Source organism: Schistocerca cancellata, chromosome 11 (assembly GCF_023864275.1).
Source record: "Schistocerca cancellata isolate TAMUIC-IGC-003103 chromosome 11, iqSchCanc2.1, whole genome shotgun sequence".
In the NCBI taxonomy this organism is placed as follows: Eukaryota; Metazoa; Arthropoda; class Insecta; order Orthoptera; family Acrididae; genus Schistocerca; species Schistocerca cancellata.
In genome coordinates this window covers 25,772,933-25,789,847 of record NC_064636.1, presented here as the reverse complement: position 1 = coordinate 25,789,847, position 16,915 = coordinate 25,772,933, and the positions used below count along the sequence as shown (strand labels likewise).

Sequence of the window (16,915 nt, the reverse complement as noted above, 5' to 3'; positions counted from 1 at the left end):
AAATCGCTTCAATCATTTGTAATAGCCCTGTATATGCAGACTGAAGTGACGAATCCAAATTTGTAACGGGGCTGGGATGGGAGTTTGGAATGAGGTGGGAAGCCCGCTACGGTAGTCCACGCAGTCGTGCAAAGCCACTGTGACTGGTGAGCAGGAAGGCGCAGGTTCGAAACCCAGCGCTGGTGCAAATTTTCTTTGTCGCTGCATTCTGCATGCATACATCGTACTGGTAAATAATATTTGGCGGCGACATTCCTAACCCAATCATATATATACACGGTGGTCCATTGATCGTGACCGGGCCAAATGCCTCACGAAATAAGCGTCAAACGAAAAAAACTGCGAAGAACGAAACTTGTCTACCTTGAAGGGGGAAACCAGATGGCGCTATGGTTGGCGCACTGGATGGCCCTGCCATAGGTCCAACGGATATCAGCTGCGTTTTTTAAAATAGGAACTCCCATTTTTATTACATATTCTTGTAGTATGTAAAGAAATAAGAATGTTTAATTGGACCAATTTTTTCGCTTTGTGATAGATGGCGCTGTAATAGTCACAAACATATGGCTCATAATTTCAGACGAACGGTTGGTAACATGTAGGTTTTTTTAAATTAAAATACACACCTTAGGTACGTTTGAACATTTTATTTCGGTTGTTCCAATGTGATACAAGTACCTTTGTGAACTTATCATTTCTGAGAACGCATGCTGTTACGCGTTATTACCTGTAAATACCACATTAACGCAATAAATGCTCAAAATGATGTCCGTCAACCTCAATGCATTTGGCAATACGTGTAACGACATTTCTCTCAACAGCGAGTAGTTCGCCTTCCGTAATGTTCGCACACGCATGTTGTCAGGCGTTGTCGGTGGATCACGATAGCAAATATCCTTCAACTTTCCCCGCAGAAATCAATCCGGGGACGTCAGATCCGGTGAACGTGCGGGCCACAGTATGGTGCTTCGACGACCAATACACCTGTCATGAAATACGCTATTCAATACCGCTTCAACCGCACCCGAGCTATGTGCCGGACATCTCTCATGTTGGAAGTACATCGCCATTATGTCATGCAGTGAAACATCTTGTAGTAACATCGGCAGAACAATACGTAGTAAATCGGCATACATTGCACCATTTAGATTGCCATCGATAAAATGGGGGCCAATTATCCTTCCTCCCATAACGCCGCACCATACATTAACCCGCCAAGGTCGCTGATGTTCCACTTGTCGCAGCCATCGTGGATTTTCCTTTGCCCAGTAGTGTATATTATGCCGGTTTCCGTTACCGCTGTTGGTGAATGACGCTTCGTCGCAAAAAAAGAACGCGTGCAAAAAATCTGTCACCGTCCCGTAATTCCTCTTGTGCCCAGTGGCAGAACTGTACACGACGTTCAAAGTTGTCGCCATGCAATTACTGGTGCATAGAAATATGGTACGGGTGCATTCGATGTTGATGTAGCATTCTCAACACCGACGTTTTTGAGATTACCGATTCTCACGCAATTTGTCTGCTACTGATGTGCGAATTAGCCGCGACAGCAGCTAAAACACCTACGTGGGCATCATCATTTGTTGCAGGTCACGTAACTATCCGGCGAACGGTCCGGACACTTGGATGATGGCGTCCAGGATACCGAGCAGCATACATAGCACACGCCCGTTGGGCATTTTGATCACAATAGCCACACATCAACACGATATCGACGTTTTCCGCAATTGGTAAACGGTCCATTTTAACACGGGTAATGTATCACGAAGCAAATACCGGTCGCACTGGCGGAATGTTACGTGATAACGTGTACTTATACGTTTGTGACTATTACAGTGCCATCTGTCACAAAGCGAAAAAAAGTGATCCAACTAAAACACTCATATTTCTTTACGTACTACACGAACAAGTAATTAAAAATGGGGGTTCTTATTTTAATAAACGCAGTTGATATCCGTTTGACCTATCGCAGCGCCATATAGCGGGCCAACCACTGCGCCATCTGGTTTCCCCCTTCAAGCTAGACGAGTTTCGTTCTTTGTAGTTTTTTCGTTCGACACTTATTTCGTGAGATATTTGGGCCAGTCACGATCAATGGACCACCCTGCATAATAGTTTTCGATCTGGGAATATTAGCAGAGGATGATACGACAGGCGTAAAATTGATAAGAACTCCCAAAGAATGCTTTGAAAGAGCAATATACTTCAAGAAACCCGAATACAACTACTCTAAAAAGCCTACTCAAAAAGTGACTGCAAGATATCGACAAACCCCCCCCTTCCCTCCTCTTTTTTCCCCGCCTCCCCCCTCTCTGCCCCCTTCTCTCCCCCGAGTCCTTTTGCATTTCCCTCCTCTGCCTCTTCTCATTCCATGTCGCGTCTGCCCTGCCCCTCCCCCCTCCTTTATGAGTCCTCTCCCTCCTTGATCCCCCCCCTTTTTACGTTTTTTCCTCTCCTCCCTCCTTGTTTTTCCCCCTCCTCAAGGTCTCCCCCCCCCCCCCCATCTGCCTTGGCACAGGAGTGCCATATTTGTGCCGCCATTTTCGTGCAGTGTTTTACAGTGTGTGTTTTTCCAGTGAGTGTTCCGTGTTGTGTCTTTTGGGAAGTGTAGCGAACAGCCATCATACTGTCGCTGGGCGTGATTTTTTTATCTCTTGCGAACAGAAACCAGACTCCAGAATGAGATTTTCACTCTGCAGCGGAGTGTGCGCTGATATGAAACTTCCTGGCAGATTAAAACTGTGTGCCCGACCGAGACTCGAACTCGGGACCTTTGCCTTTCGCAGGCAAGTGCTCTACCAAGGAAGGTAGGAGACGAGGTACTGGCAGAAGTAAAGCTGTGAGTACCGGGCGTGAGTCGTGCTTCGGTAGCTCAGTTGGTAGAGCACTTGCCCGCGAAAGGCAAATTTCCCGAGTTCGAGACTCGGTTGGGCACACAGTTTTAATCTGCCAGGAAGTTTCAGAAACCAGACTGTCGTAATGTTTTTTAATTGTGTGTCTACTATGTTACTTGTCTGATTCCTCTGTATTTTATCAACATTGCCAACCCCTTTTGATTTCTGTTTTAACTTTCCGCATTTTTACGCCATCTTACACTTTAAGTCAACCTTTCACCGCCTGTTTTTCCTTGTTTCTTTCTTCTTCCTTTTTTTTAAAATCTGTAGGCTGTAGAGCAGCGTACCAAGCTGCTGCCAGCCCGCCCCCTTCGGGGGGAATTGAAAATCAATAAAGAAAAAAAAAGTCGACGAATTGAGAGAGTTCAATGCTTCAGGTATTTTGCCGAAATCCTTGAATCAAAAGGGGAAGACAAAGTGGCACAGAAAATTTGGACGTAAGAACTTCGGACAGCTTACTGGTAGTTCTACAACATCTATAAGGAAAATCGCATTTCCACACACCAAAATCAGGCACTAAAACACAAATTTCAGGTCTTGAGGCTAGTAGCGAAACGCTTAAATTCGCAGAAAAGGTGATGTGGAACATATCCAAAACGCAAAAATCTGAGCAAGATACTTGGCCCAAAAAAATGGATGCAGACTAGAATCCTGAAAAACTATCGAATCTGGCATATGCACTCAATGAACTGCCTAGCAAACTAGTAAATTTTTTCAGGAAAGAAACGATAAATTTAGCAAAACCCAATTAATATTAGTGGCATGTGATTTGTGATGTAATTCATTGTGTCGTAAATTTCAGCAAGCTTAATTAGTTTTTACTTTACATTTTTATCGAAGTTTTTTCCTCTGTCTTTAGTCTTGTGTTGAACGTTAATAAATGTCATCTTTGACAGCCAGTTGAGAGGTTCTTCGGATGGACCTAGTCTAAGAATCCTAGGTCTGAAGCCGGCCGAAGTTGCTGTGCGGCTAAAGGCGCTGCAGTCTGGAACCGCAAGGCCGCTACGGTCGCAGGTTCGAATCCTGCCTCGGGCATGGATGTTTGTGATGTCCTTAGGTTAGTTAGGTTTAACTAGTTCTAAGTTCTAGGGGACTAATGACCTCAGAAGTTGAGTCCCATAGTGCTCAGAGCCATTTTTTAACCTCGGTCTGACTAAATCGACAACAAAACATACTTGTTTTTGTACCGATTGTTGTCCTAAAAGACGAAAACCAGTTAATCAGATATTAACTGTTCTAGAATGTTACACAAGTGCTATTTATTTTCATCCGTATTGTAACCTGTCGTCAAAGTCGCATAACATCTCTAACATAAAAGACGCTAACTGAGGAATTTTCAATGTAATTTAATACATCTTACTGATTAAAGTACTTACGTGCACGCTTTTAAATTTTGTTTACGTATGTCAGTACTCCGTGAATAGTTACTTTTTAGCCCACCAGGAGATCAGTTTAATACACAGAGCCATCGTCATGTGTATTCATGGACAATGTGGTTTTCTAAGTGGATGAACTATGGCGCCAATCTCATAGTATGACATAACTTTATTTTACTGTAGTTTAATTCTGACGTAAATTACCTAAGTTAACTTTATAAGTAAGAAACTAATTTGTCTTGTTAATATGAAAATCGTCGGTGACAGACGAAACCGGCAATTCCGTGCAGAAAGTACGTGTGATTTTGCCGAAAATAAATTATTCGCAAAACAAGCATTTCAACAACGGCTGTCGACACCGTTGAGGACTGAAATGTAATTCTTTCGTAAATTAGCTCCGGTTAATGGGGTGGGGCTTCGCTCCACGCGGATTGATTGATTCATCAGGAATACTAAACATTTTAGGAGGCGCTGTTGTTGTGGTCTTCAGTCCTGAGGCTGGTTTGATGCAGCTCTCCATGCTACTCTATCCTGTGCAAGCTTCTTCATCTCCCAGTACCTACTGCAACCTACATCCTTCTGAATCTGCTTAGTGTATTCATCTCTTGGTCTCCCCCTACGATTTTTACCCTCCATGCTGCCCTCCAATACTAAATTGGTGATCCCTTGATGCCTCAGAACATGTCCTGCCAACCGATCCCTTCTTCTAGTCAAGTTGTGCCACAAACTCCTCTTCTCCCCAATCCTATTCAATACTTCCTCGTTAGTTATGTGATCTACCCATCTAATCTTCAGCATTCTTCTGTAGCACCACATTTCGAAAGCTTCTATTCTCTTCCTGTCCAAACTATTTACGGTCCATGTTTCACTTCCATACATGGCTACACTCCATACAAATACTTTCAGAAATGACTTCCTGTCACTTAAATCTATACTCGATGTTAACAAATTTCTCTTCTTCAGAAACGCTTTCCTTGCCATTGCCAGTCTACATTTTATATCCTCTCTACTTCGACCATCATCAGTTATTTTGCTCCCCAAATAGCAAAACTCCTTTACTACTTTAAGTGTCTCATTTCCTAATCTAATACCCTCAACATCACCCGACTTAATTCGACTACATTCCATTATCCTCGTTTTGTTTTTGTTGATGTTCATCTTATATCCTCCCTTCAAGACACCATCCATTCCGTTCAACTGCTCTTCCAAGTCCATTGCTGTCTCTGACAGAATTACAATGTCATCGGCGAACCTCAAAGTTTTTATTTCTTCTCCATGGATTTTAATACCTATTCCGAATTTTTCTTTTGTTTCCTTTACTGCTTGCTCAATATACAGATTGAATAACATCGGGGAGAGGCTACAACCCTGTCTTACTCCCTTCCCAACCGCTGCTTCCCTTTCATGTCCCTCGACTCTTATAACTGCCATCTGGTTTCTGTACAAATTGTAAATAGCCTTTCGCTCCCTGTATTTTACCCCTGCCACCTTTAGAATTTGAAAGAGAGTATTCCAGTCAACATTGTCAAAAGCTTTCTCTTAGTCTACAAATGCTAGAAATGTAGGTTTGCCTTTCCTTAATCCTTCTTCTAAGATAAGTCGTAAGGTCAGTATTGCCTCACGTGTTCCAGTATTTCTACGGAATCCAAACTGATCTTCCCCGAGGTCGGCTTCTACTAGTTTTTCCATTCGTCTGTAAAGAATTCGTGTTAGTATTTTGCAGCTGTGGCTTATTAAACTGATAGTTCAGTAATTTTCACATCTGTCAACCCCTGCTTTCTTTGGGATTGGAATTATTATATTCTTCTTGAAGTCTGAGGGTATTTCGCCTGTTTCATACATCTTGCTCACCAGATGGTAGAGTTTTGTCAGGACTGGCTCTCCCAAGGCTGTCAGTAGTTCCAATGGAATGTTGTCTACTCCGGGGGCATTGTTTCGACTCAGGTCTTTCAGTGCTCTGTCAAACTCTTCACGCAGTATTGTATCTCCCATTTCATCTTCATCTACATCCTCTTCCATTTCCATAATATTGTCCTCAAGTGCATCACCCCTGTATAGACCCTCTATATACTCCTTCCACCTTTCTGCTTTCCCTTCTTTGCTTAGAACTGGGTTTCCATCTGAGTTCTTGATGTTCATACAAGTGGTTCTCTTATCTCCAAAGGTCTCTTTAATTTTCCTGTAGGCAGTATCTATCTTACCTCTAGTGAGATACGCCTCTACATCCTTACATTTGTCCTCTAGCCATCCCTGCTTAGCCATTTTGCACTTCCTGTCGATCTCATTTTTGAGACGTTTGTATTATTTTTTGCCTGCTTCATTTACTGCATTTTTATATTTTCTCCTCTCATCAATTAAATTCAATATCTCTTCTGTTACCCAACGATTTCTACCATCCCTCGTCTTTTTACTTACTTGATCCTCTGCTGCGCTAGCATAGACTAATTGGGCACGAAAGATTCCACACAGCACGTGTCCAGTTTTTATTCCCTGCAGAGACATTGTAGATTACAGATCTATGTTTTAATTTCGCGTGTTTGGTACCCCAGTTGCTGTGGGATTTGTCATCGACTGTAATTTTTGTTTTCAATTTCAAGCTGCGAAGTTGTGACTGCAGTTTAGGTAACTGAGCTTTTACCTCTGATTTTAATTTGTTGGCCAGTTCTATGGTATCGTTTGATACTTTCAGACATGAATTTTTTCTAGAGAAAGAAAAGTTTTTTTCTTTCTGTTGTAATGCTCTTAGGTGAGCTTTTTTTTAATGATTTTAGACGCAAAATTTATACAAACACTTGGCTTCTTTTCTTCTTCTTCTTCTTCTTCTTCTTCTTCTCAGCGATCACAGGCCCTGTAGATCACGCGCTGAATCAACGATCTGCTTCCACCGCCTTCTACCTCTCGCCCTCTTTAACCTGCGGAAATTTCTAATCCTTCGATGTCCTTCTCTATGTCATCTTTCCATCTTGTACGAGGTCGGCTCAATGGTCTTGTTGCCTGAAGAGTTCTGGTGATTCTGTTGTCTTCCATTCTAGCCACATGTCCAGCCCATCGCAGTCTCCTACTTTTTAACTTCTCGATGACAGTGGGTTGCTTCATTAACTGATAAATTTCATTGTTCTTTCGAATTCTCCATACGCCATTCTCCAACACAGGTCCCCCGATTTTTCTCATTGCTTTCCTTTCGAAAAAATTCAGTTTTTCTCTTTCATTCTTTGTAAGCGTCCAGCTTTCTGAACCGTACAGTACTGTGGGGCAGATGATAGTGTTGTATATCTTCATCTTTGTGGTGATTGACAAAGCTTTACTTACGAGTCGGTTGCTCAGTGGATTTCGAAGAGACCGTTCCACAACTGATAATTTGTTTACTATACGACAGATTTTTGAAAAATACTGGGAATTTAACAAAAACATCCACTGTCTCTTCATTGACTTCCAACGAGCCTATGACAGCATCCACAGAAGTAGCCTCTACAAGACATTACGAGAATTTAGTATACCCAGTAAAATCATTAGGATGATAGAACTGTGCATTGATGCCTCCCAGCCGGCCGCTGTGGCCGAGCGGTTCTAGGCACTTCAGTCCGGAACCGCGTGACTGCTACGGTCGCACGTTCGAATCCTGCCTCGGGCATGGATGTGTGTGATGTCCTTAGGTTAGTTAGGTTTAAGTAGTTCTTAGTTCTAGGGGACTGATGACCTCAGATGTTAAGTCCCATAGTGCTCACAAGGGAACCTCCCCATCGCACCCCCCTCAGATTTAGTTATAAGTTGGCACACTGGATAGGCCTTGAAAAACTGAACACAGATCAATCGAGAAAACAGTAAGGAGTTGTGTGGAACTACGAAAAAAATAAGCAAAATATACAAACTGAGTAGTCCATGTGCAAGATAGGCAACATCAAGGATGTTGTGAGCTCAGGAACGCCATGTTCCTGTGGTTAGCATGAGCAGCTGCTTGGTTCAAATCTTCCCTCGAGTAAAAATTTAAATTTTTTATTTTCAGACAATTATTATCTGTCCGTCCGTCCGTCCGTCCGATGCGAGGTAATTGCGCCGTAGTATGGGGACGCTACACCTAAACAAACATCGAAACACACGACGTCAGTCGACTACAACTCACGGAAGAGAGAGTATTCCTGCTAACGAGGCTCCCTGCCTGGCAGTCGACTGTTCGCTACTTTGGACGAGAGTGCATTAAATACGTGAGATGTATTCCGTGTACAATATGAATCCAGCAAATATAGCTCGCGACTTCAATAACAAGGTCGAAGAATATTTCTCGAACTATAAGGAATCGGAAAGTTCCTTAAGGGATCGAACGATTGTCGAACATTTGTACGATTATTTCCTACATTTGTTGATAAACAGTACGTGTGGTGATGACGATACGTTGCTGATTGCTGCGGGGCTGCACGTACCAGATGATGAGATTGTTGACGATCCGTACGAAGAACACGAAGAGGAAATACTGCGACTTCAATCTGATGGTATTTCTTTGGGTTACATGAAAGAAATGCTCCAATACAGGTTACTGTCCAAACCAATTAAAACACGCAAATATAGATTATGGAGTGAAGTAACAAATAAATTTAAGAAATTTAAGGGGATGGGGGAATAAAAGCATATTTAAATATTACAAATGTTTTCGATTCCCATTGGAGAGGCACGTCCTTTCGTCTACTAATCGCACGGTTTTGCGGTGCGGTCGCAAAACACAGACACTAAACTTATTACAGTGAACAGAGACGTCAATGAACGAACGGACAGATCATAACTTTGCGAAAATAAAGAAAGTAAAATTTTCACTCGAGGGAAGATTTGAACCAAGAACCTCTTGTTCCGCAGCTGCTCACGCTAACCACGGGACCACGGCACTCCTGAACTCAAACTATCCTTGATTATCTTTCACATTGACTACTCAGTTAGTATATTTTGTTTTTTTTCGTAGTTCCACACAACTTCTTCCTCTTTTCTCGATTGATCTGTGTTCAGTTTTTCAAGGCCTATCCACTGTGCCAACTTACAACCAAATTTGAGGGGGGTGCGATGGGGAGGTTCCCTTGTCAGAGCCATTTGAACCATTTTTGAGTTTCTGTACCTCGGTAGTAACCTGTCACGTGACAGAAGATGGCACATGTATCTAACAACTGATCAGGCAGGGAAAGGCGGCTCTCCGAAAATTAAATACTGTACTGAGTTTCAAGGTTAAAATACATTTATACAGATCCATCGTGTAACCATTAAAGATCTATGGGAGTGAGTTCTGGGAACTCACAGGAATAAATGGAAACAGAGCTTTAGAGCTGTAGAAATAGACCAATTGAGAAGAGCATGTAGAATTTGATGTGTTGGCAGAAGAGCCAACACCTTATAGCTAGAGGAGGCCGAAATGCACGCCTTAAAGCTCACGCAGGCTGGCGTGAGGTCTGGAAAATGACAAGGACTTATAGTAGCAAAAAATAGTACATAGCTTCTGGAATACTTAACTTTAATCCATAATTGGTGCACATCGCTCTTTACGGTACAGGTTTTACAATCTCAATATTAAGTGTTAATGGCGCCTTGCTAGGTCGTAGCAAATGACGTAGCTGAAGGCTATGCTAACTATCGTCTCGGCAATTGAGAGCGTATTTGTCAGTGTAGCATCGCTAGCAAAGTCGGCTGTACAACTGGGGCGTGCTAGGAAGTGTCTCTAGACCTGCCGTGTGGCGGCGCTCGGTCTGCAATCACTGATAGTGGCGACACGCGGGTCCGACGTATACTAACGGACCGCGGCCGATTTAAAGGCTACCACCTAGCAAGTGTGGTGTCTGGCGGTGACACCACAGAATAACCCAACTTGACCGCGTAATAAATGAGGAAACGAAGGGCGCAGACCCATTGTAGAACCACAGATAGAAGAAAGACAGCTAGGACGGTTTGGGCATGTAAGAAGAATGGATGAAGACAGGTGGCCCGAGAGAGGACTTTCATGGTGACCTCCTGGAAGTAAAAGAAGAAGGGGAAGATCACCGAAAGTGTGGCTAAGGGGTGTACGAGTAGTAATGGAGAGAAGAGGAATAGAAGAGGATGAAGAAGGGTGGGTGACACAGATGGGGCGACAGCTGCAGGACCCAGCAAAAAGTAAGCAAAATCGTTAATAATTCCTAAAAAAAAAAAAGGTCATGATCGTTCTTAGAAACGCATCTGGCAACAACTTATAACTGCTACAGTGAATTCAGAAAAGATCGACATTTTTTTAAAGGGAGATCGACTTTTTTTCTTAAACGACGCATTTCGTGAAGGACGCCAAAGAATACTGATACTGAAGAAAATTTGGCTGCTGTTTGAGTGTGCTTCAAGAAGACCGACGGAGGTCATACGAATTTATTCGGGCGACATTGACAATTGGTATGGGTCCAAACCTAAACTCAGTACATCAACCGTTACGCGTGAGAGAACTTTCTTGTACTTAGGTTCCACATAGAGAGACTCTCGATCACAGATAACAACTCACTGGTTGGTTGATTGGTGGGGCAAAAAGCGGGATTAACTTCTAAGGTGCCACTTCCCACTCGTTTTGGACTATCTTTACTGCTGATGAATCTTGGCTTCATGGTTATGATACCGAAAAGAAAACTCAATCCGTTCAATAGATCTTTCGAACACAACATAAGCTTGCAAAGATCCAACGAATTTGCAGTGCTCGGAATAAGATGATTGCTAGTTTTTTTTTTAAATGTGCCATATTGTCTCTATAGCACTAGAAGATAGACGTACCGTTACAGCCGACTGGTACACAAATGTCGGTAAATTTTTGGAAACGTTCTTGAAACAAAGAAAGTAATTTTCCATCACAACAATGCACAATCGCATATAGAAAAACTAACACCGTAGAATCTCAATGCCCTAATAGTCAGAATCATGGGCCCTCCAACATATGGCGCCGACCTAGTACCTAGTGATTTCTTTCTGTTTCCAAAAATTAAAGTCAAAATGGGTGGAATCACTTTTTCCAGCATCAGATGAAGCAATGGATCACCATGAAAAGCTGATTTCTGAAGAGGGGCATGACTGCTTTAACGACCTGTTTCATCGAATGCAAAAAAGAATTTATGTTAAAGGGGAATGTTTTGAAAAACAAACTATTTAAATTTTATAAAAGTCGTTCTTGTTTATAATTTATTAATTAAGGTTTCCGCCAGATTTGCATATAATATACCGTTCATTTTGAAACCATTACCTACATAAGAAGACACAATATTATTAAAAAATATGAAAGAGAATTGAAAATGGGTGTAAAATTTTAAGCTGTAAACACCTACATATGCCTATCTAATTTTAAATTTACTCAGGGATTCATGTTACATTCAAAGGACGTAAGTAGGTTGTTTATGTTTTCTTTATGTAAGTAGGCTGTTTATGTTTTCTTTATGTAAGTAGGCTGTTTATGTTTCCTTATTGGCAACGTTACGTAGCGCTCTATATGAAAATCACTGGCTGTGCTGTGTGCAGTCTGTGGCTAGTTTGCATTGTTGTCTGCCATTGTAGTGTTGGGCAGCGGCGTCTGGATGTGAACAGCGCGTAGCGTTGCGCAGTTAGAGGTGAGCCGCCAGCAGTGGTGGATGTGTGGAAGGAGATGGCGGAGTTTTGTAATTTGTCATGAACTGTTATATATATATTATGACTATTAAGGTAAATACAGTGTTTGTTCTCTATTAAAATCTTTCATTTGCTAACTATGCCTATCAGTAGTTAGTGCCTTCTGTAGTTTGAATCTTTTATTTAGCTGGTAGTAGTGGCGCTCGCTGTATTGCAGTAGTTCGAGTAATGAAGATTTTTGTGAGGTAAGTGATTTCTGAAAGGTATAGTTTAATGTTACTCAGGGCCATTCTTTTGCAGGGATCTTTGATAGTCAGATTGCGTTGCGCTAAAAATATTGTGTGTCACTTTAGTGAATGTTTGAGTACGTTCAGTTTGCTCAGCTGTTTGAAAAGCAAATAGTGTAAGAGGTTTATCAGCACAGTCGTGTATAAATTGTTCTAAGGGGACGTTTCAACTGATGTAAAAATAAATGTGTTATATATTCCATCGAAATTATGTACAGTCGAGGTTTGCAAACGCAGGTATCAAAATCCCCCTTGTACTTTCTGTTGACTTAGGATCATGAATTTTGCCAAGAAGGAAGATTTCATACTACAACCAAAGGCCAAAAATCTGAGAATTGTTAACTGGTAATTATATCACACTAAAAACTTTTTTTTTGTTATTTGTCTATTCAGCCCTTTTCTCTCAGGAGTGGCATTAAGTTGAAATTTGTCACATACTAAGGTCTATGGTCCTTTCGCGGTATAACAAACGTTACCTTCTGAGTCAATGCAATCAAAAGATAAGGACCTTTATGTCACATATTTTGATGCTCGCACACTCACTCATTGAAACCTATAGGGTACTTCACCTTGAAGTAGAATCACGAAATTTGGCTAGAATAGAGGTTTCACACTATAAATAAAGGAAAAAAATCAGAGATTTTTAATTTGTAATTATATCACACGAAAAAAATTTTTATTTTGTCATCTGTTATACGACTTCAAAATTGAAGTCTTCGAATCTATGTGATCGTTATTTCCTAGTATCAATGTTGCCGAGATCCTCGTTTTCCAGAATGGATAAACTCTCTGTAAACATGTTATTAAGTTTGTACAGCATCCACAGTGCGTGAGACCTAATTGCACCTGACCAATTTTTTAATAATATTGTACCTTCTAATGCAGGTAATGGTTGGAGAATGAACGACAAATTTCGAACAAGTCAGCAATAAAAATATTATAAGCGACTGTGACGAAAACATTAATTAATGAACTAACCCTCAGACTTCAAGAAGAATATAATAATTCCAATCCCAAAAAAAGCAGGTATGGACAGATGTGAAAATTACTGAACTATCAGTTTAATAAGTCACAGCTGCAAAATACTAACGCGAATTCCTTACAGACGAATGGAAAAACTGGTAGAAGCCGACCTCGGGGAAGATACGTTTCGATTCCGTAGAAATGTTGGAACACGTGAGGCAATACTGACCCTACGACTTATCTTAGAAGAAAGATTAAGGAAAGGCAAGCCTACGTTTCTAGCATTAGAGAAAGCTTAGAGAAAGCTTTTGCCAATGTTGACTGGAATACCCTCTTTCAAATTCTGAAGGTGGCAGGGGTAAAATACAGGGAGCGAAAGGCTATTTACAATGTGCACAGAAACCAGATGGCAGTTATAAGAGTCGAGGGGCATGAAAGGGAAGCAGTGGTTCGGAAGGGAGTGAGACAGGGTTGTAGCCTCTCCCCGATGTTATTCAATCTGTATATTGAGCAAGCAGTAAAGGAAACAAAAGAAAAATTTGGAGTAGGAATTAAAATCCATGGAGAAGAAATAAAAACTTTGAGGTTCGCCGATGACATTGTAATTCTGTCAGAGACAGCAAAGGACTTGGAAGAGCAGTTGAACGGAATGGATAGTGTCTTGAAGGGAGGATATAAGATGAACATCGACAAAAGCAAAACGAGGATAATGGAATGTAGTCGAATTAAGTCGGGTGATGCTGAGGTAATTAGATTAGGAAATGAGACACTTAAAGTAGTAAAGGAGTTTTGCTATTTGGGGAGCAAAATAACTGATGATGGTCGAAGTAGAGAGGATATAAAATGTAGACTGGCAATGGCAAGGAAAGCGTTTCTGAAGAAGAGAAATTTGTTAACATCGAGTATGGAGTTAAGTGTTAGGAAGTCGTTTCTGAAAGTATTTGTATGGAGTGTAGCCATGTATGGAAGTGAAACGTGGACGATAAATAGTTTCGACAAGAAGAGAATAGAAGCTTTCGAAATGTGGTGCTACAGAAGAATGCTGAAGATTAGACGGGTAGATCACATAACTAATGAGGAGGTACTGAATAGAATTGGGGAGAAGAGGAGTTTGTGGCACAACTTGACCAGAAGAAGGGATCGGTTGGTAGGACATGTTCTGAGGCATCAAGGGATCACCAATTTAGTATCGGAGGGCAGCGTGGAGGGTAAAAATCGTAGAGGGAGACCAAGAGATGAATACACTAAGCAGATTCAGAAGGATGTAGGTTGCAGTAGGTACTGGGAGATGAAGCTTCCACAGGATAGAGTAGCATGGAGAGCTGCATCAAACCAGCCTCAGGACAGAAGACCACAACAACAACAACGTAAATGAATTGAGTTACTGATCCTATTACTAACACAGTGTTGGAATTGCGTATATACGAGTATGTACTTGTCCGATATTTCCAAAAATTTTCAGTGTCGCCCTCGGATATGGAATGTTTCCTTCGAGTTAGTCTACACTGAATTGCGCGTCATTTACGACGGCGGTCGAGTTATGTTCATTCTGCGCATCTGACATCACAAAACACAGTCAGCCAATGAACAGAGAACGACGTTGACAGAGCTCGACTGCAATGCAGAGCACGGACGAGTGTCTTCAGTTTCAGAAACGTTCAGTCATAAATGAAGTAACAGAACGAAAGGAATGTCTCGATAGCAGACTTTCTTTTATAGAAAGTTTGGAAAAAGCATTCTCTATACCAGCTGCTTCATATTCTATTAATTAATTAAACAATCAAGCAATGAGCCTCCTAATTCAGACGATAGCGAGGAAAGGTGTTTGTATCATTCTCACGAACCGCTTTTTCGAAATAAAGAACAGCAGTAATTGTTTATTTCCTATTGTTACTTCGACGAAACGTGAATAATTCATAGTCATGCCGACAGTGTTTGTCGGTATTTTGCGTGATGTGTTAGAGTCTTCCAGATTTCAACCTAAAAGACGAGCTGCGTTAGCGTAATGGTTAAGATGTTGGGTTGCTAAGCGAAAGGTTATGAGTACATATCCTGTTAATGGTTAAGATGTTGGGTTGCTAAGCGAAAGGTTATGAGTACAAATCCTGTGTTGTGCTTAATATTTTCTTTATTAAAAAACAACATCGAAGTGCATTACTTCATGAATTTTATTCGTTTGAATGTAATTTTTTGAAATTTCTAGTGCTTTGTCTCTTCATTATGATCATAATAAGTTTTCGGTTTTTATAATTTTGTCCTCCAATATTTCTTTTCACAGCAATTAAAAACAATGAAAAGGCACACATACAATATTCTTGTTACCTGTTTTGTTTGTATATCTTCCCTTCCGCAGTCGCTGTTTTACTATTCGTATTGAAATATATTCTTTGCGACAGTATTAAAAGTATTATTTAGAGCAGAATTTCGGCTCGTACGTTGCCACGCTACTTGATTGTCTGACGCAATTCTTTGCTTCGCTGCTTTGGGAACATCATATTCAATGTTTTCGTCAACTGATCTATCTTTTGGCGAGTATATGCTGTCCATGGTTACAAACACAAATTTTTTTGTGCATTGCGCCTCACTGACAATATATTTTAGTTTCTGTGTTTTATTACTTCGACAATTCAGTTTTGTGTACTTCGCCAATTTTAGAAAAAAGCGAAATGACTCTGGTATAAATAAAACTTTTATTACAGTCGCGAAAGACGGAATATTTCTCAATATTACAACGACACCTATCTGGTGCTTAAATTAAATGAGATATTGTTATACAGTAAATTTTATATGAAATTTAGGTATATTGTCCACATTTCATTCTCAACATTGTGGCAACTAAAATCGACCATACGGAAAGTATACGCTATGGACTTTTACCACTGCAAACTCTTCAAAATTTCGTGCAATGGTTTACTACATTTAATGCTGCACAATAACTGCGTTGAACATCAAAACAGAATTAAGTCATTTATGGGCGGAAGGTATCAGTCAAGAAGATGTGTAAAAATAAAATTTTTGGGCCAAATAGTTTTTGTGAAATCGAATGATAAAGTGTGTCAAAGCAGTCGAAACAGCGTGTGTCTGCACAGGCGAGCAGTGCAGAGATGACAAAATGGGGGATCACGTCTCTGTAGCAGCGAAAGGGTTAATGCGGCCGTGGTGGCTTTACTTCATAAACTGCGCGCTCCCCCCTAAACGTAAGTTTGCGAACTATACTATACTATGGCGCTGCTGCTCTTGGCGCGTGCAACTGGCAACGCAGCAATCTCTGGGCGGGCATGCTCGAGCCGCCAAGATAAATGAATTCAACTATAGGACCTCCTAAAAATCTCGTGTTTCCTATTCCTGCCGAAGCGCCATATACACGGGTGCCTACGATGGTTTCGAGGCGTCCGTTGGACGCGAGACCTGGCGTTTACCTTCTGCAGATGTCGCGCCCAGCAGCGACCGGCGTGGTTATATGGGGCAGGCGGCGCGCGTCCGGTGGTTTGGTTGGCGGTTGACCAGGTGGTTGGACGGATGGGCGCCTTTAAGCCTGCGCAGCTGCCGGTGTGCGTGCAGTGATACTCGGGCCCCTGACCTGGCTGCAACTGACTCCGCTTACCCCCTCCACCTGGCCCACGGCGCGTCGCACACACAGCCGCAGCTGCGCCTGTGGAGGGGAGGGGCGAGGTGCGCTGGTGGTGGGGGAAGCGCAGCTGCTATCACCCACCGCCCCACTACCTACCCTCCCACGCCCCTCACGTGTTGCTCAACCTCCAGCACTTCCCTTCCCACCGAATCTGCCCTTGCGCGACTGGGACGAGATGAAAAT

At 41.8% G+C, this 16,915-nt stretch overlaps 1 protein-coding gene across 1 annotated transcript in view; it reads right to left on the bottom strand.

The window, feature by feature from the left end:
* Window positions 1–16,696, bottom strand: part of LOC126108129 (immunoglobulin domain-containing protein oig-4-like) — a 31,348-nt gene extending 14,652 nt beyond the window's left edge. Inside the window, exon 1 of the mRNA XM_049913380.1 lies at window positions 16,521–16,696. The gene's annotated coding sequence lies outside the window, so the exon portion shown is untranslated. The remainder of the gene's footprint in view (window positions 1–16,520) is intronic.
* Window positions 16,697–16,915: the final 219 nt, after the last annotated feature.